Raw genomic sequence first — 22484 nt, forward strand, 5'->3', positions numbered from 1 at the left:
GGTTTAATCCCCAGCAATCCATATGCTCCCCCAAGCAACACTGTAATTCTTGAGTGCAGAGCCAGGAGTTACCTCTGAGCATCTCTGGGTGTTACCCAAAAAGCAAAACAAAAACAAAAACAAACCCACGTCCAAATAAAAACTGTGATTTCAAAACAACAAACCAAACGCTCAGCTTTTTCTTCCAGTTTTGCAGTGCCCCACAATGACCACGAGGGGGCACCAAGGCAGAGGACGACTGGATCCTTGTGCTGTGGGAGGAATCTTGTGTGTCCGGAATGAACGGACCAGCCACAGCTACAACCTGAGGCTGTCACAGGAGTGTCAACCGACTCAGTGTCCGTGAACTGGACACTTGAAATGACTGAAATGCAAATTCACCTTCTATCAGTTTTCCACTACTCCCAACGATGCACAGGCTGCATATTCCTGGCTCATGCACTCAGGAATTACTCCTGGCAGTGCTCAGGGGTCCATATGGGATGCTGGGAATCGAACCTGGGTTGGCTGCGTACAAGGCAAATGCCCTGCCCGCTGTGCTTTTGCTCCAGCCCACAGCATTTCTTCTGGCAGCCTGATGAGACTAAGAAATCTTTGCTCAATAAAAGTATATATTTTTTTAGGACTGGAGAAATGGTACAGTGTGTAAGGTGCTTGCCTTGCATATAGCCGACCAGGGTTCGATCCTTGGCATCCCATATGGTTCCCCAAGCACCACCAGGGGCAATTTCTGATCACAGAGCCAGGAGTAACCCCTGAGCATCATCAGGTGTGACCCAAAACAAATAATAATAATAATAATAATAAATTTTCTTCAGTAAAGATACCATCCTTGTCTTATATTGCAGTTTGAGATGTTTTTCCTTTGGAAAAAATCTGATTTGACCTCATTTCTGGTTTTTTTTTTTTTTTTTTTTTGCTTTTTGGGTCACACCTAGTGATGCTCAGGGCTCACTCCTGGCTCTGCACTCAGGAATTACTCCTGGCGGTGCTCGGGGGACCATATGGGATGCTGGGAATCGAACCCGGGCCGGCCGCATGCAAGGCAAACGCCCTACCCGCTGTGCTATCGCTCCAGCCCCAGTTGACCTGATTTCTAAAGTCTCTCTGTCACTCTCTTCGTATCCTCAGTATCTCTCTCCCTTTCGCTCTCTTCCTCCAATAGCCAAAATTTTTATTGGCTTGATTTGTCTCTTCAGCTGCTTCACACTTTGTTTCTGATGTATTTTATAACTTCAAAATGTGAGGAGGTGATAGTACCGTCTGGGGAATACACCCCTAGAATAGTAGTTATAGAAAATACTTTGAGATCAGGAATAAATACAGGCTTTTCCTGAACTCATTGTTTGTTTGTCTGGGGGCTACACCTAGGGGTGCTCGGGCTTACTCCTGGCTCTGCACATGGGTCCCCAGCAGGACGTCCACCTCCTTGCGCCCGATGAACCGCCCTGGGTGGCTGCTGTCGGGCAGCGACAGGCTGGACTTCATGACCCACGCGTCCACGAAGGCCACGCGCAGGCGGCTGAAGGCGGCGCGCAGGAGCGTGAGCCAGTCGCTGCGGTGCCCGGACTAGTAGCGGGTGTTGACGAGCTCGGTGACCACCAGGGGGAGGCTTCCGGGGCCAGCAGCGCGGACACAGCCGCCCGGATCCCGGCCAGGCGTTGCACGGAGATGGACGCGGGGAAGGCAGTGAAGTGGACGCCGGGGCCCTGCACCCTGCAGCGCCCAGCCACGGAGTGCAGGAGGCCACGGGGTGCGCCTGAGCAGCACCACGGCCAGCAGAGGCCCCCTCTGATAGGTGAAGATCTACTGGCCTCAGGGAAGCCACGGTGGGGGAGAAGGGGAGAATAGGCTGCCAGGCGGCTCATTTCCAAACGAGTGATGCCTGAGCACAGTCAGAAGGAGCCCCTGAGCGTCGCTGGTGTGACCCAAAAAGCCAGCCCCTCTCCAAACAAATGGGAGGCCAGAGAGATGGGTGGACAAATGGAGCTTGTCCTGCACGCAGCTGACGCGGGTGATTGAGCCCTGGCACCACGTGATCCCCACCCGCGCCTCCACCCTGCACCGCCAGAGGGCACTCCCGAGTACAGCGTCAGGAATATTCCCCCCCCCCCCCCCCCATAGACCACCCACTTCCCAAAGAACCATCAAATAACTGGAAGATAGAAACCTCAGGGAATCCAGATGGTGGACTCACGAGACACAGGCTATGTTTTTAAAAAAATGATCGTCCAATCCAAGTGTTCACCAAGGAAGCAGAAACTTGCATGAAAGACTTGGGGTCTTGTGGCGAACATGCAGGGGACTGGAGGCGGGCACTGTCAGGTGCTGCACCCCAGTTTGATCTGTGGCTCTGTGTGAGACCCCTGAGATGTTGGGCAGTAGCTGAGCACTGCTGGGTGGGATGACCCAAGTATATCTGGAACATCAGGCCTGTGAGAGATCTGAGGGAGGGAAAAAGAAGGAAGGAAAGAGGGAGGGAAGGAAGCACACACTTTGCACGCAGAACCCCCAGTTCCATCCCCAGCACCACATGCTTCCCTAAGCACCAAGCTGAGAGCAATCCTCAAGCATCCCCAGGTATGACCCAAAGGCCAGGGGACAAAATGGCAATAGAGGAGTCAGGGCGATAATACAGCATGGAGGGCACTTGCCTTGTACATGGCCAACCCAGGTTCTATTCCCATATGGTTTCCCAATCCCTGCCAGGAATAATTCCTGATTACAGAGTCAGGAGTCATCCCTGAGTACCATTGGGCTCAAAAAAAAAAAAAAAAGCAACAACCAAAAGAACCAAAAAAAAGGAAATAGGGGAAATAAAAAAAGAAGGCAAAAAAGGCAAGGGAGAAAAAAATGGAATTGAATTGGGTTGAAGGAACCAAGGTTTGAATGGATTCTCAACACTCATCCAAAGCAAAAAAGAATGAGGAATTTCGGGGGCTGGAGCAATAGCACAGCGGGTAGGGCGTTTGCCTTGCAAGCGGCTGACCCGGGTTCGATTGCCAGCATCCCATATGGTCCCCTGAACACGGCCAGGGGTAATTCCTGAGTGCAGAGCCAGGAGTAACCCCTGTGCATCGCCGGTTGTGATCCAAAAAGCAAAAAGAAAAAAAAAGAAAAAGAATGAGAAATTTCATGTAACATGTCATTCTGAAGGGGGTTCTGCAACAGAAAAATGACATTAGGCGAAAAGTAAAGAAATCTGGTGCCAGAGACATTGTACAGGGTTCAGGCTGATGCTTTTGCCTGTGGTCAACCTTGATTCTATTGGCTGGTGCCCTGAGCATCTTGGGTGCAGTCCAGAGGCCCTTGAGCACAGAAGGGTGTGGGGTTTTCACTGGGGAGTCCGGGAACTCTCAGCACTGCAGAGCCAGGGTACCACGGCACATTCTTAGGTGCTGCCCAGCCCCACTGTCCCTGCCAGCCTAGAACTCCTGGTGGAGATCCTGGAATCATTGTTTTTTGGTTTGGGGACACACCCGGTGATGCTCAGGGGTTACTCCTGGCTCTGTACTCAGGAATTACTCCTGGCGGTGCTGAGAGACCATAAGGGATGCCAGGAATCCAACCCAGGTCAGCTGTGTGCAAGGCAAGAGCCTTCCCCACTGTACTATTACTCCAGCCTGGATCCTGGAATCATCGGTGGGGGCCCAGACCTCTGGAGCACAGCTTGGGAGGGTCCCTACCTCCACTGCTCAAAAGGCAAAGAAATTGAAATAAACCATGGACAGTAGCGAATACCAAGGCATTGATGTTGGCTCTGGAATTGCAACAAATATTCCAGGTTGATGGGGGTGGGGGGTGTGAGCATAAGGAAAGCAAATACAAGAACGTGCTGCCATCTGCTCAGTTTCTTCCTAAATTAAAAGCTGTTCTACACAAAGTCATACAAAAATTTCCTCTCTTTCACAGGTATTTATCCAAGAGAAAGAGAAATATTTGCCTACAAACACCTTCTGTTCATAGCAACTATATTTAGAGTCCCCTCCCAGTCTGGAAGTGACCCGATTGTTTTTTGTTCAATCCATTGATTACACAAAACCACTCAGAAACGTTTCACAGGGAAGAGAGAGAGAAAGAAGAAAAGCTCCTGCCAAGAGACCGGCGAGGCGTTGGGGCTGGCGGGAGGGGACCTGGGGACATTGGTGGTCAGAAATGTACACTGGTGTCGGAACATTGCATGATTGAAACCCATCATGAAAGCTTTGAGATTGTGTATCTTATCGTGATTCAATTTAAAAAAACTAGGAAATGATAAACAATTATGTCACTAAGCAAAAGAAACCAGGTACCTACATGCTTTACGGCTAAGAGAAAGTCCATCAACCTTTGCTTGGGGCCGGTGGCGGGTATGAAACGACTGCAGGGGCCTCGGGAACCTCTAGGGGGCGCGGTTCCACCTCTGGATTGTGATGGAATTACAATCCATCACAATTTCTCTGGCTACACATTTACCAAAACCTGACCAGCCTGTGAAACAAGCACTATGCATTGCACGGCTGAGTTACAAAGCAGCATCAAAACCCCAAACTCAGATCATAGGGCTTTGAGCTGCTAAGGTGAAGAGCTTTAAAAAAACCCACTTTGTCCCATCTTTCTTATACTATCCAGCTCTGCGTTCTCTCCCTGGGGAGTGGTCACCACCCAATGTCCTCCAGTAGAATGTGCCACCAAAGCATTTCAAGGCAGGGAGTGGGGGACGTGCACAGAACCAGGGCTCCCCAAGTCCACATCTTTGTCCTGCACAGATGACTTTTGCCGTAGTTGACTGGAAAGTCCACATTGTAAGTCACAACTTTCCTGTGTCCTGACAGTCCCCGGAAATAGCCTCTAAAGTCCACGGTGGCCCCTTTTTCTCTCTCTCTCCAGATTCTCCGCTGAACCCCCCACGGCCCCGCTGGAGTGCATGAGCCGTAGATGCAGCCGCCTGGGACCGCCCAGAGCAGGGGACAGGGAGCAGGTAGGTGCCACCTCCCCCTGGACCACTACCTTCAAGTTGGGGGCCCAGAAGCTGTGCCCGGAACAGGTCCCTGCCGTCAGTCTTGGGCCGACCACAGTGGTCTCCGGCTACCCAGATGACCCCCAGGGAGCTGCCCATGGCATAGTGTCCTGGGTGGGACCCCTCAGGTAGTAAGTGGAGGTCTTACCTCCAGGACTTCTGGGGTGGGAGGCCGGTACAGGAGAGAGGTCAGGCTGGTATCCAAGGTCAGTTTGGATAGAGAGAGTTGGAGGGAGGGCGGGTTCAGGTACTTGGAAGCAGCTGGAAGTATTTCTGGGGGTGAAAGGGGGTGACGCCCGGGAAGTATATTTTCAAACCGAGGATCTGTGGGCAGACAACGAGATCTCACAGGGGTCTTATGTTTCTCTCGTTTCTTCTGATGGTGGAGGTTTCCGTTCACCAAAGCTAGACCCCACTGCCAGGGCAGCCCCAGAGTCCTGCCAGCCCGTCCCAGGCTGGCACTCAGCAGCTGGACTTGTGATGGGTCATCAGGACATTTATGGGCCAGAGATGGATAGTACAGGGGTGAGGTGCTTGTATTGATGCAGTCAATCCCTGTTTGATCCCCTGAACCCCACCAGGAGTGATTCCTGAGCACAGAGCTAAAGTAAGCCCTGAACACCAGAGGGTGTATTCGAAAGACAAGAACAAAAACAACTTCCATACAGCAAAGGAAGCAATCACCAGGGTGAAAAAGGCAATCTACAAAGAGGGAGAAACTGTTTGCAAACCACGTAGGTAGTAATGCCTTAATCTCTCATTGTGCTTTTAAAAATACGTCTAGCTTAAAAGCGAAAAAATGAATGGCCTATTTAGAAGGTGGAGGAAAGTCTTGAACAGACATTTCTTTCTCAAAGACATACAAACAGCCAATGGGTACATGAAAAGATTCTCGATGTCACAAACCTCCCAGAAAAGGACATCAAAGGCACACCTTACATCTGATAAGGGAGGTTCTTTTCAGAAACCAAAGACTGCAACTGTCGGTAAGGATGTGGGAGAATGACTTCTTGTGCACTATTGGGGAGAGTGAAAAAACGGAGCAGTTACTATGGAAAATATTGTGACTGCTCCTCCCCAGATTAAAAACAAGATGCCAAGTGATTTACAATCCCACTTCTGGTACTGATCCAGAAGAACTGAAATTGAGATTTCAAAGAGATATTAGTGCTCTTATGATCACTGCAACACAATAAAGAATAAGCAACCTGCGGGAATACCCATCCATAGATGAATGGGTAAAGACAATGTAGCATGCACACACAACATATTTTCTTCCTCAAAAAGGACATTCTGTAATAGGAGTGAAGTCTGAGAATATAATACTGGGGGGAAGGAAACCAGTCACAGAAAGAAAAGTATTGTCTCTTTCCGTTTGTATGAGGGATCTAAAACAACCCAAGTTTATACATCTGGGGCTGGGGAGATGGTTCAAAGGCTGGAGCTCATATTTTTATTAAAGGTTTTATTTTATTAATATTATTTTCCTTTTCGGGTTACCCCGGAGATGTTCAAGGGCTAGTTCTGGCTATACACTTGGAAATTACCCCTGGCAGTGCTCTGGAGATCATGTGGGATGCTGAGGATTGAACCAGAGCGAACAGGGAGCCACGACACTGGGGAAGGCTCTTGCCTTGCACATAACCAAACTGGGTTCGGGCCCCAACACTGTATATGGTCCCCAAACACCACCAGGAGTGATCTCTTCATGTTAATCCAGGGGGAAGCCCTGAGCATCACAGGGAGAGACCCCAAACCAAAACAAAGCAGTAACTTTTCTGCTTTCTCTCCCTTTCTCTTTCTCTCTCCTTTTTTTTGGGGGGAGAGGGTTGGGGGATTTCGGGTCACACCCGGAGATACTCTGGGGTTAGTCCTGGTTCGACTCTCAGGAATTACTCCTGGTCCTCAGGAGACCATATGAGATGCCGGGGATCCAATCGGGGTTGGCCAAATGTAGGGCAAACACCCTACCCACTGCCTTATGGCTCCTTCTTTCCTTCCTTCCTCCCTCCCTCCCTTCTTTCTTTCTTTCTTTCTTTCTTTCTTTCTTTCTTTCTTTCTTTCTTTCTTTCTTTCTTTCTTTCTTTCTTTCTTTCTTTCTTTCTTTCTTTCCTTCCTTCTTTCTTTCTTTCTTTCCTTCTTTCTTTCTTTCTTTCTTTCTTTCTTTCTTTTTTTCTTTCTTTCTTTTCCTTCCTTCTTTTTTCTCCTTCCCTCCCTCCCTCCTTTCCTCCCTCCCTCCCTTCCTCCCTTCCTCCCTTCCTTCTTTCCTTCCTTCTTCCCTCCCTCCCTCCCTCCCTCCCTCCCTCCCTCCCTTCCTCCCTTCCTCCCTTCCTTCTTTCCTTCCTTCCTTCCTTCCTTCCTTCCTTCCTTCCTTCCTTCCTTCCTTCCTTCCTTCCTTCCTTCCTCCCTCCCTCCCTTCCTTCCTTCCTTCCTTCCTTCCTTCCTTCCTTCCTTCCTTCCTTCCTTCCTTCCTTCCTTCCTTCCTTCCTCCTTCCTTATTTTTTCCGTTTCGGGTCACACCTGGTGATGCACAGGGGTTACTCCTGGCTCTACGCTCAGGAATTACTCCTGGTGGTGCTCAGGGAACCATAGGGGATGCTGGTTGGCCGCGTGCAAGGCAAACCCCTCCCCAATGTACTATAGCTCCAGTCCCAAAACCACCTTTCTAAGTCCTTGTTTTTCCCTCAAATCCTAGAGTTTTCTTTTCCAGCCTTTGATATCGTTGTAGCTTCTGGTAAGCAGCTGGTTTCATTGTGGGATTCCAAGGACCCTCTCTCCACCAATAATTTCCAGGGGTCCAAGCAAGAGGGTAGCGGGGAGGGCGTTTGTCTGGCACATGACCCACCTGGGTTCGATCTCCAGCAACACATAGGACTCCCCGAGCACTGCCAGGAGTAATTCTTGAGTGCAGAACCAGGATGGGTGTGACCCTTAAAACCAAATCTAGGGGCACTAGGAGCCAGGCCTAGACCCCCTTTGAGACCCAGGCACAGGTGAGTTACAGGCTCTGGGGGGCCTGGCTCGGGAAATCCCTCCGCCAAGCAGGATCTCTTGGTAGATGTCTCTTCCTGCCTGCTGGGAAGTTCTCTGAGCTGGAGAGCTTCTTTTCTTTCTCTTTTTCTCAGTAGTTTCCTTGAACTCGAGTCCCCTCACTCCTCATGGGAGTCGCCGAAAGCAACTGAGCGATGAATGTAGAAGTCCTGGGCTTGGTGAGAGACTTCGGGGATTGGTCCTAAGACACTTGCTCCTGTCGGGAGCTGGGACGGGAAACTCTGATTGTGGACTCGGCCCCGGGACCCTGGGCAGAAGACAGGTTCTAGGGGCCCTTGTGGGTCTCCCCTCCATGCAATGAGCTGAGTCCGACCACCCCTGACCCTGCTCACCTCCCCTTGCAACAGTAATCGCTCCAGGGACTGTTACAATTCCCCCTCCGCAGACTCTCGCTCTGCTTTTGGGGAGAATGCTCTGTTTTTCTGCCTTCTTCTCTCACTACTGCTCTTGAAAACGTTCATTTGCATTCCTCACTCTATTTTTTTGGGGGGTCACACCCGGCGATGCACAGGGGTTACTCCTGGCTCTGCACTCAGGAATTACTCCTGGTGGTGCTCAGGGGACCATATGGGATGCTGGGGATCTAACCAGGGTCGGCCGCATGCAAGGCAAACATCCTACCTGCTGTGCTATCGCTCCAGCCCTTCCTCACGCTATTTTTGCTGGAAAAAAATTCTTATGGATCTGGACCTAAGCCCCTGGGTTTGGGGGAAGATGGAGCTACATCGGACAGGTAAAGATGAGGTTGTGGCCTGAGAGAAACCGAGAGAGCGAGAGAGAAAAAACCGAGAGAGAGAGAGTGGGAGACAGACAGAGACACAGAGACACAGAGACAGAAAGACAGAGACAGAGAGAGCAGTTTCAGCAACCACTGAGGTGGGAGCTGTTCGCTTTCTGGCCGACCCAAGCTGATGGCATCAGTCCTGGTGCAATTCTGCCGGCTCCGACAGTTGGCAACTGGGAGGGGCTCCATCACCAGACGAACAGCACCAGAATGGTAGAGGGGAGCCCAGTTAGGACTGACGCTGTCAGCCCTGCTCTCTGCCCCCACCCCCGCCCAATCCAGGCTCCTGACTTCACCACACAAAAGAATTCAAGAGCAAGACAGAGAAATCAAGTCTAGAAAGAAGTTTAGTGGAGCAAAGACAGATCCCAAGGAAAGCAGCATTGCTCTAAGGCCCCTTACGAAGGGCAAGGAGGTGTGCTCGCAGGTGAGAGGAAGGCGGACGGCAGAGGGTGGCGTTGTCTCCGCACCAACCTATAGCTTCTATAGGGAGAGAGCAGGGTAGACGAATAAGGGGGATGCGCATGGGATAGTGAGAGGAGCAAGGAAAACGTGTGGTGATGTATTGGATTCGAAGCACCGCCTAGCTTCTCACTTGGTCACTTCCCGGGGTTACTACCCCCCCCCCACTGTTGTAAACTGACCTGGGATACGTGGTGTGAGTTGCAGAATGAAGAGGTGGCAAACTGAGAGTGGAATCCAGGAAGGGCTCTTTCAGCCATCACCAGTTCGCTCGTCTGCTTCTAACTGCGCTTAATCCTGATTATTTTCACCTCCGATGACTAGCATTTGTTAGTCTAACAAATGACTAACACTCACTTCACGGGTTGAAGCATTCTGGGGCTCCAAGCCTTCTGTGTGGGCTTCTAAGAAAAACCTGATCAAACATGAGAATCAGTCAAAGATGGAAAGGGAAGATGAATAGTATTACTTGAAGGGGTACAACTGGTCGTTGTATCTTTTAGATATTTGCTCATAGATATTTGCTTCAGAGACTAACAGGATTCGTCACTGTTACGCTTTGCAGTGTCTGCAGAAGGGATTTTTTTTTTGGGGGGGGTCACACCTGGTGATGCACAGGAGTTACTCCTGGCTCTGCGCTCAGGAATCACCCATGGCGGTGCTCAGGGGACCATATGGGATGCTGGGAATTGAACCCGGGTTGACTGCGTGCAAGGCAAATGCCCTACCCGCTGTGCTACTGCTCCAGCCCCCAGAAGGGAATATTTTTTCCAAGAGAGAAAGTTTTCTGATTCCTTCCCCATCAAGGTCAATTATTCACCATATTTATTTTCCCTCTTCCTTTTTTTCCCCCCATGCCCCACTTCTTCTCTTTCATCTCCTTTCTCATCTGTCCTTCTCTCTTGAGAGTTTTGTTTGGTGGCATGATTTCATGAATGAGAACATTTAAGATTTTTTTTTAATGAATCACCGTGAGGTGCAGTTACAGACTTACAAACTTTCATGCTTATGTTTCAGTCATACAATGGTCAAGTACCCATCCCTCCACCAGTGCCCATTCTCCACAACCAACGATCCCAGTATCCCTCCCACCACCCCCACCTCATCCTCCCCACCCCACCCCGCCTCAGTGGCAGGGCATTCCCTTTTGCTCTCTCTCTCCTTTTGGGTGTTGATAACACTTAAGATTTGTGTTTTGCCCCAAGGTCAGCTTCATGGGACCATTTTACTGTCTCTGTATCACTGTCATCCCATTGTTAATCAGTCTACTCGAGCGGGAACCAGTAACGTCTCTATTCCTCCCAGCCCTGAGATTTTAGCAGCCTCTCCTTACTCATCTTTCCCAATGATTGGAGGCTCTTTCGGGGTCAGGAGAATGAGACCTATTGTTACTGTTTTGGGCATATCAAATATGCCCTGGGTAGCTTGCCAGGGTCTCCCCGTGAAGGCAGGATACTCTTGGTAGCTTGTCAGGCTCTCCGAGAGGTATATGTATGTATGTGTATGTGTATATATATATATATATATATATATATAAAACTCTCTATGATTTGTTGCCTACTGTCTGAACTCCATCAAATATGGTGTGGTAATTATGGAAAATGGGTAGGAAGTGTCTTATAATGCACGGCCATGCAGTCCAGAAAGCGTCCTGGAGCATGGCAGCGGTTGGGTAGTGGAAGTTGGCTGCCAGGGCTGGGTCCCTTGGGGCAGGGAGGGTTCTCACCTGCCCCCCTCTGGGGCACCCCGAGTGAAAACAGCCTGGTACGGAGTCTCATGGGAACATTTAGGGTTTTTTTTCATTAATTAATCAATATTGAATTGCCATGAGATACAGTTACAAAGCTTTCACAATCCGACTTCAGTTATACAATATTCCAATATCTGTCCCTCCACCGGTATACATTTCCCACCACCAATATCTCCTGTATCCCTCCTGCCACTACCCCCTCTCCCTTTCCCCCAGTCTGCCTCTATGACAGGCACTTTTCTTCTTTGTCTTTCTCTCTATCTACTTTTGGGCATCGTGGTTTGCCAGACAGATACTGAGATGCCACCATGTTTGGTCCTTTACCCACTTTAAGCACACATCTCCCATCCAGAGCAATCCCTTCCAACCATCACTGTCATAATGGTCCTTTCTCTGACCCAACTACCCTCTACCCTGGCCCTTGAGGTAGGCTTCCAACCATGGAGCGGTCCTCCTGGCCCTTGTTTCTACTGTCCTTGGGTGTTAGTCTCATACTATGTTTTTTTTATGTCCTACATATGAATGCAGTCATTCTATGTATGTCCCTCTGCTGACTTATTTCACTCAGCATGATACTCTCCATGTCCATCCATTTACAAATGAATTTTATTGCTTCATTTTTTTCTAACAGCTCTATGGTATTCCATTGTGTTGATGTACCATAGTTTCTTTAACCAAACTTGTCTGTTTTCAGGCACTTGTTTCCAGATTCTGGCTACTGTGAACAGTGCTGAGTTTAAGATGTTAGATTGACAGTTTAAGGGGGGGTGCCTGGAAGGGGAGGTGGTTCCAGGAGCAAAACACTGAGGGTCCAGCTGCCAGCTTCATTTTGTGTGGGTGCCCAACTTCAAGATGGGGGAGGGCAAAAAGCCCACCCCATGGGACTATTTTCAACTCTAGAGCTCTGATCTCTGTTTTGCAGGGACATAGCACAAGTTTGCAATTTGTTAAATAAGATGCAAGTTCTTTTTATGTTTGTTTGGTTTTGAGGTCACACCTGGCAGTGCTCAGACCTTACACCTTGCTCTGTGCTTAGGGTTCACTCCTGGCAGTGTGGAGGAAACCAGGTGAAGAGCCAAGGAATGAAGTTGGTTTGATCATGTACAAGGCAAGTGTCTTACTTGCTGTACTATTGCTCTGGTCCCAAGACACAGGTTCTTTATTGAAGTAAAATAATGACACAAGAGTCGGCATTACACTTATAAACAAATCGCAGGATTTTCATGGCCTGGAAGCCAAGTGCTTTACATACTGTACTATCTCTCCAGTCCTAGCTACCCATTTCTTTTTATTTTTTTTCCTTTTTGGGTCACACCCAACGATGCAAGGGGTTACTCCTGGCTCATGCACTCAGGAGTTACTCCTGGCCATGCTCGGGGGACCATATGGGATGCTGGGAATCAAACCCAGGTCGGCTGCGTGTAAGGCAAATGCCCTACTTGCTGTGCTATCGCTCTAGCCCCATTGCTACCCTTTCTTTATCAGCAAACAACTTTTAGGTTAAAAACATGTTTTCTGCTGGGCCATGTTCAAACCAACTTTGAGGTAGCTAGTAAACATGGCTTAGTCGGTGATGATGGTTTGACATAAGTTCAGCCGTTCTGAAAGTGTTGGCCATTGTGTGATTTTAGTTTGGGGTTCCAGTCCAGACAAGTATGCTTCTTTGGCACACCTGCACCACCCACAGTGCATTGTGTCAGGATGGCCCTGTAGTTAGCATTGAGAATCCTTCCCAAGAGCCCAGCCTCGTAGCCACAGCCCGCCTCGGAGCCAGCGGCAAGGCTGCACCCTGGGCACAGTCTCACCAACCCAGCCTTGCTGGCACCTCGAGCCCCTGGGGAATGAGCAGGCTTAATCTTCACAGCTTAAGATCTTGGAAAATGACCAAAAAAAGGAGTCCAAACCAGGCAGGAGGAGGGAAATAATAAAACTTAGTGCAGAAATTAACGAACTGGAACCCCCAAAAAATAACCCAAAAAAATCAATGAAACCAAGAACTGGTTCTTTAGAAAAATGAGATTGATAAACCACTAGCAAGAGACACAAAGAAAGAGAGAATTTTAATAAACCGAATCAGAAATGAAAGGGAGGCATCACAACAGAAACCACAGAAATTCAAAGGATTATCAGAAATTACTTTGAGAATCTTTATGCCATGGAACAAGAGAACCTAGAAGAAATGGATACATTCCTGGATTCCAATAACCTCCCAAGGCTGAGCCAAGAAGATCTGGAATAGCTGGGCAGACTAGAGAGGAAATTGAAATGGTAATCAAAAGTCTTCCCCATAACAAAAGCCCAGGCCCAGATGGATGAATTTTCAAACCTTAAAGAGGACTACTGACAATCCTTTTCAAGTTTTTCCAGGAAATAGAAGAAACAGAAACATTCCCAAGCACTTTCTATGAAACAAATATCACCCTGACACCCAAAGCAGACAGAGATATCCAGCAACAAAGAAAGTTACAGGCCAATATCCCTGATGAACACAGATGTGAAGCTCCTCAACAAAATACTAGCAAATAGAATCCAACAACTCATCAGAAAGATCATACCTTTCTGAAGTATGGGAGACTTCAGTATGGCGATGCAAGGAGGGTTTAACATTTGCAAGTAAATTAATATGATACATTTTATCAATAAGAGAAAAAGTTTAAACCATGTGATTGTATCACGGAGAGTATCACGCTGAATGAAATAAGTCAGAGGGAGCAGGACAGACATAGAATGATTGCACTCATCTATGGGATTTAAAAAACACACACACAGAGCGTGAGACTATTACCCTAGGACAATAGAAAGGAGACCTGAAGGACTGGTCCACAGTTGGAAGCGTGCCAAAGTGTGAGCGGGGTGGCTGTTAGGGAGAAAAGGGATCACTATGACAAAGATAGTTGGAAATGATCACTCTGGGGCAAGAACTAAGTGCTGATAGGAGGCAGAGTAAAGTAATATATATGTACCTAAGAGAGAGAGAGAGAGAGAGAGAGAGAGAGAGAGAGAGAGAGAGGATGAGAGAGAGAGAGAGAGAGAGAGAGAGAGAGAGAGTGTTGGGAGGGGGTGGTGAGCGGGAAACAACCGGGGCCATTGGTGCTGGGAATTGTACACGGACACTGGTGAACGGACATGGCTATTGGGACATTGTATAACTAAAACAACCTTATAACTGTGTGTCTCATGGTGATTCAGTAAAAAAGAATTAAATAAAAATTCTGTCCAAGCGTCCTGATAGCCACTTGGCAGGAATGAAGAAATACCAGGCACCAAAAATGAGAGCAAGGGTAACAGGGTTTGTGGGAGTTTTCTAGCCAAATAGGCAAGAGTTTTTAGATATGTAAAGTTTCAATGAACAACTTAGCCTCCCGTCTCATGGGATTAGCTCCATAAACCCTGTATTCCTATCTATCAAAATCCATAGATTCCTATCTATCAAAATCCGCAATACCACTTCTGGGAATATAGAGTGCAAAAAATCACAGTAGAAATGATATCTGCACCTGTATGTTCATTTCAGCACTGTTCACAGCCAGAATCTGGAAACAACCTGAGTGCCCAAGAACAGATAACTGGTTAAAGAAACTTTGGTACATCTACACAATGGAATACTATGCAGCTGTTAGGAAAGATGAAGTCATGAAATTTGCTTATAAGTGGATGGACATGGAGAGTATCATGCTAAGTGAAATGAGTCAGAAAGAGAGGGACAGACATAGAAGGACTGCACTCATTTGTGGAATGTAAAATAACACGAGACTGCTACCCAAGGACAGTAGACAAAAAGGCCAGGAATATTGCCCCATAGTTGGAACCCTGTCTCATGAGCTGGGGGAGAAGGAAGCTGGAATAGAGAAGGGATCACTAAGACAACGATGGTTGGAGGGATCGATCGGGAAGGCAGATGTGTGCTGAAAGTAGATAAAGGACCAAACATGATAGCCTCTCAATATCTGTATTGCAAACCATAATTCCCAAAAGCAGAGAGAGAGTATGGGGGAAATTGTCCTCCAAAGAGGCAGCGAGGGGGCGGGGGTTGGGATGGAGGAGGGGATACTGGGGACATTAGTGGTAGAGAATGTGCACTGGTGGAGGGATGGGTGTTTGATCATTTATGACTGAAACTCAAACATGAAAGCTTTGTAACTGTATCAGACAATGATTTAATTAAAAAAAGAAAGAAAGAAAAGAAAAGAAAGAAAGAAAGAAAGAAAGAAAGAAAGAAAGAAAGAAAGAAAGAAAGAAAGAAAGAAAGAAAGAAAGAAAGAAAGAAAGAAAGAAAGAAAGAAAGAAAGAAGTCATGTGGTGTCGACTATCTCGGGGCTCCAGGCACTATTTAGGAGAGTTCCTATTTCAGGGGGCTGGAGCGATAGCACAGCAGTAGGATGTTTGCCTTGCATGAAGCCGACCCAGGCTCGATTCCTCCGGCCCTCTCAGAGAGCCTGGCAAGCTACCGAGAGTATCTCTCCCACACGGCAGAGCCTGGCAAGCTACCCGTGGCGTATCCAATATGCCAAACACAGTAACAACAAATCTCACAATGGAGATATTACTGGTGCCCGCTCAAGCAAATCGGTGAGCAATGGGATGACAGTGACAGTGACAGTCCTATTTCAGGGGTGTCTGGGTTTGCTTCGCTGCTGTTCCACATGATTCTCCTACACCTGGGAATGCAACTAGCCCTGGCTTTGAGGGAGCCTGTGGATATCAGGGGGGCCCTGCCCTCCTTGGGCCACAGAGAACCAAGGTGACAGAAGTGACAGAAAGCGTCACAGGCTGCGATGCCCGAGATACTCATGTCCTTCCCACTCTTCTGGATTGCTGTTGCTTCCCCCAAGATCAACGCCTGCAAAGCACATTCCTCCTCCTTTATTCTGACCTTCCCAGACACCCCTGGGTGGAGCAGAAGTGAGAGAGGGAGAGAGAGGGAAGGGCCATCCAGGGAGGAATGTTGTTCCAGGGACCATGCCAGCTTGGCAGAGAGATGAAGAGAATCCAGCAAGTGTTTATTTTATTTTTATTTTATTTATTATTATTTTTTGCTTTTGGGTCACACCCAGCAATGCTTAGGGGTTACTCCTGGTTCTGCACTCAGGAATTACTCTTAGCGGTGCTTGGGGGCACCATATGGGATGCCAGGGATCAAACCCGGGTCGGCTGCGTGCAAGGCAAATGCCCTACCTGCTGTACTATCGCTCCAGCCCCCAGCAAGCGTTTAGTAAGAGCTCCGCGTGAGGTTTGTAGGTCTCTGGAGAGTTGCACTGTGGGCAAAATCCGTGTAAGATTTACAGGGTCAAAACAAAAGCAGGGGTGGGGGCGCCAAGAAGTGGGCACCGTTTGCTGGTTGTCTTGGGCCGCTGATGGTTATCAGACTCCTTTTTACTTGATACAGTGCACCCATTGTGACAATCCCAGCGCAGAGCGGGAGTCACCACTGTGGATGCCCAAAACCCAAAAAGGAAAAGAAAATAGCATTGCCAGCCCCTGGGAACTGCACTCCCTCCCCCCACACCCTTCCCCGCTGGATAGCCTCTCGGATTCCGCCAGGGTGGATAGCTTTGTCTCGGGCTCCTCCTGAGGTCCTGACGTCCACAGCTTCCCCGGGGTGACTCGGTACTGTTGCGTTTGAGTCTTGGTACTTTCCCCCAGCTCCCTTGTCCAGTGCACATGTTGAAAGTCGCACCATTTGCTTTGAGACCGGACCTCCTTGCATCTTGAGTGCCATCTTCTTATCTCTGCTTCTCCTCATTCCAGTCTCCAACAGCCACCAACAGCCCTTGCAACACCCATTCTCAGTTCCCTGTATCTTGCGACCGGCCCCTATCTTCAACACACAGCACTTTTGGAAGATTCCGGCTTAATGGTCACGTGTGGGGGAATAAAATGTCACAAACAGCGACGTGGATCTTCCCAGGTAGTTCAGCTCACAAGGAAGTCAGGGGAAAAAAAAATAAGGGTTTGCCTAGTTTGCTCAGCTCAGTAATGTGAGCTAAGAGTTGCCCTAGAGATATATTAGATCTTGGTGGAACAAGATAAGCATTTAGTTGATGTGTGAGTGAAGGAACAGGTGGTTAGCTCCAGTCAGAAGGCCCTGCTGAGCGGAGAGAGGAGGGGTGTTGTGTTTGGAGGTGGCTTGGGCAAGAGGAGGACCCACCCTCGCCCTGGGTGGGACATGACCTATTAGCTCACAGTCTCAGGATCTGTTCCCTCTTTTGTTGTTTGATTTGGGGCCACACCTGGTGATAGTCAGGAGTTACTCCTGGCTTGATGCTCAGGAACTTACTCCTAGAACTGTTCAGGGGACCATATGGGATGTCAAGGATTAAACCTGGGTTGGCTTCGTGCCCTCCCCTCTGTACTATCACTCTGGTCCCAGGGTCTGTCCCCTTCCTTACCAAAGAATAAACTGACATGGAAGAGTGGCAAGCAGAATGGTTTATTTTTTTGGGGGGGGTCACACCTGGTAATGCACAGGGGTTACTCCTAGCTCTGCACTCAGGAATTACTCCTGGCGGTCTTTGGGGGACCATATGGGATGCTGGGAATCAAACCCGGGTCAGCCGCGTGCAAGGCAAATGCCCTACCTGCTGTGCTATCACTCCAGTCCCAACAAGCAGATTTTTTAAAAAAAAACAACCTGGTATTGAAAACATTCCATTTGAGGGCCAGGGAGATGCTCAAAGGTCTGGAGCGTGTGGCGCTATGCATGAAGGAGGCCTGGGTTTGATTCCCAGCATCATATGATCTCCCAGAAAGTCCTGAGCGATAAATCAGGAGAAGCTCCCTCCACCCCCCAAACCTGGAGTGTGGCCCAAAAACAAACACAAGAGTTCAATTTGGTGGCCTGGGAATGTAGTTCAACAATAGAGCATCGTGTGTGAGGCCCTGGGTTTAATCCCCTGCACTGCCAAAGAAATAAAATGTAAATTTCAGGGGTAGGGCATTTGTCTTGCATGCCGCTGACCTGGGTTCGATTCCAGCAACCCATATGGTCCCCCAAGCACTGCCAGGAGTAATCCCTGTGCATCACCAGGTGTGATCCAAAAAGCAAAAAAAAAAATCCAGTTTGTGGATTAATTATGCTTGGGTGCTGAAGTAGCCATTGAAATTTCTTTATTTCTCTTTTTCGCTTTTTGGGTCACACCTGGTGATGCACAGGGCTCACTCCTGGCTCTGCACTCAGGAATTACCCCTGACAGTGCTCAGGGGACCATATGGGATGCTGGGAATCTAACCCGGGTCAGCCATGTGCAAGGCAAATGCCCTACCTGCTGTGCTATCGCTCCAGCCCCGGCATTGAAATTTCAAAGGTCACCAGGTCCCTGTCTTCAAGGAACTCAGACTCAAACTAGTTGTATAAGTACTTGTCTCCTCAGATACTCTTCCCGGAAACTAAACCAATGCAGCATCTATGAAAAACAATATGGAAGAGCATTAAGAAAATTAAAATGGAAATTCCAGATGGCCCAATAATATCATTCCTAGGCAGTTACCCAAAGGCTCTGAAAACACTCATTTGAAAGGCTATTTGGGGGCTGGAGTGATAGCACAGCGGGTAGGGCACTTGCCTTGCATGCAGCTGACCCGGGTTCGATTCCCAGCATTCCATATGGTCCCCTGAGCACTGCCAGGGGTAATTCCTGAGTGCAGAGCCAGGAGTGACCCCTGATTATCGCTGGGTGTGACCCAAAAAGCAAAAAAAAAAAGAAGGCTATTGGTACCCTGTTTGCATAGCAGCATTATTCCTTGCAGTCAAAACATGGAATCAACCTAAATGTTCTTAAATAGAGCACTGGGAAAATAAGCTGTAGTCTATTATATAGTCAATGGAATATTATTCTGCCATTAAAAATGATGACTTGTGGCTGAGGAGGCTGCATGCACAAACCTGTGTTTGATCCCTGGCACCCCATATAGTCTGCTGAGCACTGCTAGGAGTAATTCCTGAGTCCAGAGCCAGGAATAAACCCCAAACATAGCCAGGTGTGGTCAGAAAACAACAGCAAAAGACAAGTTAGGCTCCCAAGAGATAGTGCACTTGCCTTGTACCTGGCTGACCTGTATTCTATACACGTCACCCCCTAGGGTCCCTCATGCACTCCCTCCATCACTCAGGAGTGATCCCTGAGTGCAGAGCCAGAAGTAAGCCCTGAACACCCATGGGTGTGGCCCCTCACAAAAATGTAGATTAACAGTAATGATAGGGAGAAGGGGCTGGGAGTGGGGTAGGAGAGGTTGGACTAGAAGAGGCATGAGGGCAGTGGTGGAAGTCTTGGATCCTGGTGAAGATCCCGGTGAAGGTGCGTAACTTTGTACATCAAAACCATAAACATTGAGGCTGGAGCCATAGCACAGTGGGTAGGGCCTTTGCCTTGCACATGGCCGACCCAGGTTCGATTCCCAGCATCCCATATAGTCCCCCGAGCACCACCAGGAGTAATTCCTGAGTGCAAAACCAGGAGTAACCCTTGTGCATTGCTGGGTGTGACCTAAGAAAAATAAGGAAAAAACCCGTAAACACTGGTGCTATTGTAAGCACACCACTCAGACTACAATACAAAAATTTATTTTAAATTATAGGTAGATGACCAGAGCAATAGCAGGTGGGTAGGGTTTGCATTGCACACAATTGACCCTGGTTTGATCCCCAGCACCCCCTAAGAATCCCCTGAGCACCACCAGGTGTGATCCCTGAATGCAGAGCCAGGAGTAAGACCTGAGCATCACTGGGTATGGCACAGAAACAAAGGAAAAATCATAGTAAGCATATTTGGCTGTATCCTGCCCACACAGCAGAGCCTGGCAAGCTACCATTTGATATGCCCAAAACAGTAACAACGTCTCACAATGGAGACATTACTGGTGCCCACTCGAGTAAATAGATGAATAACGGGACGACAGTGCTACAGTGCTACAGTGCTAGTTGGCCTGTGGAGCAATGGCGAAGACAACAGCTTCCACAGGAATGATCAGACTGAAGCGGCTGTACATCCGTGAGAAAGGTTCAGTCTCTCCTAAGTACCCAGTTGCAAAACTGGGATAAGATTGCAAGTAAGAAAAGGGTTAAGAGGGGGCTGGAGCAATAGCACAGCGGGTAGGATGTTTGCTTGCACGTGGTCAATGCGGGTTCGATTCCCAGCATCCCATATGGTCCCCTGAGCACCACCAGGAGTGATTCCTGAGTGCAGAGCCAGGAGTAACCCCTGTGCATCGCCAGGTGTGACCCAAAAAGCAAAAAAAAAAAAAAAAGAGAGAGAAAAGGGTTAAAAGGAGTGTGAAAAAAAAATACCACTCCACGGGCTGGCGCGATAGGATGGCAGGTTGGGTGCTTGCTTTGCATGTGGCTGACTCAGGTTCGATCCCTGGCATCTCATATAGCCCCCAAACACTTCCAAGAGTAATTCCTGAATCCAGGAGTAACCTCTGAGGATCACTCGGTGTGACTCCACCCAAAATATTCAGGGGTGAATTCAGAAATTAAAGAAAAATTTTTTTTGAAAGAAAGAAAATACTATTACAAAGCTCATGGCTAGCGAAAGCCAGGGATGCCTTTACAATTCAACATTGTCCTAGAACTTTCTCTATATTCGCCTCCAGTATATTTAATGCTTCTGTTTGGGGGACACCCCTGGAGATGCCCAGGGGTTACTCCTGGCTCCACACTCAGGAATGATTCCTGATGGTGCTCGGAGAGCAGGGATCGAACCCAGGTAGGCAGCCTGCAAGACAAGCGCCTTACCAGCTGAAGCATCTCTCCAGCCCCCTCTCCTCCAGTTTAACTTTCCCTTTGCTCTATTTTTAGTTTTTGTTTTAGGGCCACACCCAGTGGTGCTCAGGGCTGCTCCTGGCTCTGTGTTCAGGGGTCACTCCCGGTGGCGCTCCAGGGTCCATCCCACTGCAGAGATATAATGGCACAAAAACATGTGCTCCAGGCGCTGAGCTAACTTTTAGGCTCCTCCAGGTTATAGTTTTGAACAGGTCTCTTTTTGTCTGGTTCTTTTGGGCCACACCTGCTGTGCTCAGGGATCACTCCCAGTGGTGCTTGGGGAACAGTGTATGCAGCGGCCAGGATGGAACCAAAGTCAGCTGCAGGCAGAGCCGGAACCCTGTACTCCATCTCCAGATCCAAGCATACCTCATTTAAAAAAAAAAGCCAAACAGTTATCTTACCAGCTTTCCCTCCTCAAGAAACAGGACTTACTCTTTATTGAGATGTGATTCACAGACTGTCAGTTTCATCTTAAAGTGCGCAATGGTTTCCATTGCAGTGACCGAGCTGTGCAATCATAATCCAGAACTTTTCCATCACATAAAAAGAAACCACTCCCCCACCCCCTCTCTTTAGTTCAGAAACACTTTTTTTTTTCTGCTTGTTTTGTTTTGGGGCTTCTGCTCAGGGTTACTCCTGGCGGTGCCCAGCGGACCATATGGAATGCTAGGAATCTAACCTGGGTCTGCAGTGTGCCAGCGTGCCTGAGCACCACTGGGTGTGGACCTAAATTGTACCCGCTGTACAATTTCTCCGGCTTCCCCTTTATCTAGTTTAGATGCAACATATAAATGGAATTCATTCCCCCCGCGCCCCTCCCCCCGCCCTTTGGCCAGCAGTGCTCAGGGATCACGCCTGGCAGTGCTTGGGGAATCATAGGTGGTGGGGCATGAACCCTGGTCGGCCAAGAGCAAGGCGAGCGCTCTACCCGTTGTGCTATTCCTCGGGCCTCAGTGGAATTCGGATTTCTTTTCCCTTAGCACGAGGCTTTTCAAATTACAGCACACAGGAGTACCTTATTGCTTTTTCTGAACGGGGAACAATCTCTGGTACGGATATGTCACACTTGTCATCTATTCTGTAGCTTTTGTGGCTGGTTCTACTTTGGACCGGGGCGGAACCAAATACATCAGTCCAAAAGTTGACACCTCTAGGTCATCTCTGTGTATCTTGGAGTGGTACTGCTAAAACTGGGGGGAGGGGTTGTGCTTTCCGGGGAAACGCCAGTCTTCTTCCACAGGGGCCCCCACCCGCAACGGGCCCGGCTGCGATTTACTCGAGGCCTCGCCGAGAACTAGACTCGCCCCCGCCAGCGCTGCCCACTCCCGCCAGTACTGCGTGCAGTGGGTCTAGAAACCCCAAAACTGGAAAAGACTAGGCTGCCGAGGTTCTAACGTTTCCAGGTATTATTTATTCGTTCCTGGAGTTCACTCCACTGCCAACGCCTCGTTCCCACCAAACGCTTTCGTAGGAAAAACCACTTGGCGAACACGCCCGGGTCCCGAGCAGAGAGCGAACCGAAGCGGGTGCAGGGGTAGCGGCCGAGGGCCACTGCGCGCAGGAGCCTGGGTCCCCGGTACCGCACGGCCAGCACCGACCCGGAGAAGCCCCCGGTGCCGCCGGGTGTGGACCAATCAGTCCAAAGGCGTATCAGGGGCGTCATTCAACGGGCTCT

General features: G+C 48.9%; 1 pseudogene; it reads right to left on the minus strand.

Annotated features, from left to right (window-relative positions):
- Positions 1-1383: 1383 nt before the first annotated feature.
- Positions 1384-22472, minus strand: LOC129404402 (uncharacterized; annotated as a pseudogene).
- Positions 22473-22484: the final 12 nt, after the last annotated feature.

The sequence above is a fragment of the Sorex araneus genome, chromosome 4 (assembly GCF_027595985.1).
Source record: "Sorex araneus isolate mSorAra2 chromosome 4, mSorAra2.pri, whole genome shotgun sequence".
NCBI classification, from domain to species: Eukaryota; Metazoa; Chordata; class Mammalia; order Eulipotyphla; family Soricidae; genus Sorex; species Sorex araneus.